This window comes from Chrysochloris asiatica, unplaced genomic scaffold (genome assembly GCF_000296735.1).
Source record: "Chrysochloris asiatica unplaced genomic scaffold, ChrAsi1.0 scaffold00188, whole genome shotgun sequence".
Taxonomy (NCBI): domain Eukaryota; kingdom Metazoa; phylum Chordata; class Mammalia; order Afrosoricida; family Chrysochloridae; genus Chrysochloris; species Chrysochloris asiatica.
This window is the reverse complement of record NW_006408706.1, coordinates 1,805,402-1,807,738: the sequence shown is the minus strand read 5'-3', so window position 1 is coordinate 1,807,738 and position 2,337 is coordinate 1,805,402. Positions and strand designations below refer to the sequence as shown.

At 40.0% G+C, this 2,337-nt stretch overlaps 1 pseudogene; it reads left to right on the top strand.

The window, feature by feature from the left end:
• Positions 1 to 1,736: 1,736 nt before the first annotated feature.
• LOC102832185 lies at positions 1,737 to 2,337 on the top strand (annotated as a pseudogene).

Here is a 2,337-nt window from a genome sequence, read left to right as displayed (position 1 = left end):
ATTGTCAGGAGGGAACAGTCGCTGGAGAAGGATGTCATGCTGGGTAAGATGGAGGGTCAGAGAAAAAGAGGAAGACCCCCAATGAGAGGGATCGGCCAGGTGGCATCATTGATGGCGTCAAGTGTGGCTGCGGTAGTGAGGTTGGTCCAGGATCGGACATTGTTTCATTCTGCTGTGCACAAGGTTGCTATGAGTCGGTTCTGACTCAATGGCACCTGACAACAACAACAACAAATATCCCCTGTTCCTTTTGAATGATTGCCTCTTGGCCAGCGTTCAGTTTCCTCATGAACACAATTAAGTGTTCTGGGATACCCATTCTTGGAAATGTTATCTGTAGCTTGTCAGGATCCACGCAGTCAAAAATCTTTGCACAGTCAGTAAAGCATAAACCCACCAGCAGCTCATCAGAAACCCTATATAGAGTCGCTATAAGTCAGAAGCAAATTGATGACATTTAACTGCAACAACAACAGCAACAAACATTTTAAACACATAAATTTGAGCTAAAATGAACATCGACTACCAGTTCAGAAGAGAATAAAAATATACCAGAAGAGTGAAAAACAGTCTGGAGAATACATCTGAAATGTGGTTCTGCCTGAGAATAAGCACTTGTGTGTGTACACATTATACAGTGAAACAGGTGAGAGCCAGAATTATATAAGCTTCCCTTGCCTTTTGGAGTCTGCAAGTTTTCTACCTTTGATGAAGTGCAATCTTATCATTTTTCGATAACTAGCTCATTATAGTGGAAAACATTAAAAATTTCCTTCTCTGACAGGTTTTTACTTTACACAGTTTCTAGCTTTCACAGGCTTTCTTGTATAATATACAGATATATAATATACCCTATATAAAAACCAAAAACCCACTGCCGGCTAGTCATTTGTGACTCAGATGGACCCTAAGAGACCGAGCAGAATTATTCCATAGATTTTCCAAGTTTGTAATTTTTGATTAATCAAACACACAATCAAGATGTATCGATAATCACTGCTGATTAGAATGAAAAGATTGGAAACAAAGAGGAAGGATCTGTAGTTGGAAAATATGGCTTTGATGGTAGAAATGAAGCTAGAGATAGAATTTCATAAGATCGATGACTTGTTTATTGCAAATACCTTTTTAAAACACATAAAAGAAGACTATACACATGGACCAGATGGCATACACAGAAATCAAACTGACTACATTTGTGGGAAGAGACAGTGAAAAATTTACGTATCATCAGTCAAAATTGACCTTTAGTATATCTCACCTTAATTTAGAAATCATCAAGAACAGAGTTCATAAATTAGATACTAATGACTGAGGACTAAAAGAGTTGTGGGATGACATCAAGAACATGATACAGGAAGAAAATAAAAGGTCATTAAGAAGACAAGAAAGAAGGAAAAACCAAATGGATGTCAGAAGAGACTCTGTAACTGGCTCTGCATGTGGAGATGCTAAAGCAAATGGAAGAAATGAAGTGAGAGCTGAACAGAAAAATTCAAAGGGCAACTCAAGAAGATAAAGTCAAATATTATGAAATGTGCCAAGACCTGGTATTAGAAAACCAAAAGGGATAAACATGCTCAGCCTTTCTCAATCTGAAAGAACTGAGGAAAAAAAATTCAAGCTTCAACTTGCAATATTAAGGATTCTATGGGCAAAATACTGAATGATGCAGAAAGTATTTTAAAAAATTGTTTTTTTTTCCTCTTGTGTGCCACAAAGATATTGGTGTCGCCATGGGCTACCACCTCACCTGGTTTAATTGGTATTGTAAGAACAAATCCCTCTTCTGTTAAAGTATCCCTGTTGCCAAGATTCGCATCTTTGGGTCAGAAGAAGGCAAAAGTGAATGAGCTCCGGTTCTGTGGCCACATGGTGTCATGAATATGACCTGCTCTTGTCAGAAGCCCTGGATGCTGTCCATCTTTGTGGCAACAAGTACATGGTGGAAAATGGTGGCATAGATGGCTTTCATATTCAGTGCTGCTCCACCCTTTCCATGTCATCCACATCAACAAGTTGTTGTCTTGTGCCGGGGCTGACAGGCTCCAGACAAGATTCAAGGAAGGGGCCTTTGGAAAACCTCAGGCTAGGGTCCACATTGGCCAAGTCATCATGTCCATCCGCACTAAGCTTCAAAACAGAGAGCATGTGATGGAGGCCCTGCATAGTTCAAGTTTTCTAGTTGTCAGAAGATCCACATCAACAAGAGATGGGTTCAATGCTGATGAGTTTGAAGATATGGTGACTGAGAAGGGCCTCATTGCAGATGGTTACGGAGTAAAATACATCACCAATCATGGCCCCTTGGGCAAGTGGCAGGCCCTGCATTTGTGA